At 33.3% G+C, this 420-nt stretch overlaps 1 protein-coding gene across 1 annotated transcript in view; it reads right to left on the reverse strand.

Moving 5' to 3' along the window:
- LOC119584996 (breast carcinoma-amplified sequence 3 homolog) overlaps positions 1-420 on the reverse strand; it is a gene marked incomplete in the record, with an annotated part of 31,901 nt that overhangs the window by 27,295 nt on the left and 4,186 nt on the right.

The raw sequence follows: 420 nt of genomic DNA on the forward strand, positions 1-420 counted from the left end.
TGTATATCAGAGGTGAGCTAATACTGACTGCTATCTACTAGCTGACTGAACCAATTGTCTGGTCAACTGCAGCCTCTCACTCGTGACAAATTTTATCGTTTCTAATAGAATTCCAAGAGTTTAATTTTAAAAATTTGGGTGGCATAGTCATTCTCAATACTTTGTGATAACTTACGCTGTAAGCTATCAGAAGATATGCAATGTTTGGATTCAGTTTTAGATTATTTAATTTTGAAACCATAACCTTTTATTATTAGGTTATTTTAATTTTTTGCCTACTTGACATCATACCAGCACACAAAAACATGGTATGGTAGATTTTTAAAATCTGCAGATTACAAAGTACAGAAGTCTACCCAATCCTTCTGCACTGATATCTGTAGACACTCGGGACATATGTATCTTAATATATGTGTATCT

The sequence above is a fragment of the Penaeus monodon genome, chromosome 19, assembly GCF_015228065.2.
Source record: "Penaeus monodon isolate SGIC_2016 chromosome 19, NSTDA_Pmon_1, whole genome shotgun sequence".
Taxonomy (NCBI): domain Eukaryota; kingdom Metazoa; phylum Arthropoda; class Malacostraca; order Decapoda; family Penaeidae; genus Penaeus; species Penaeus monodon.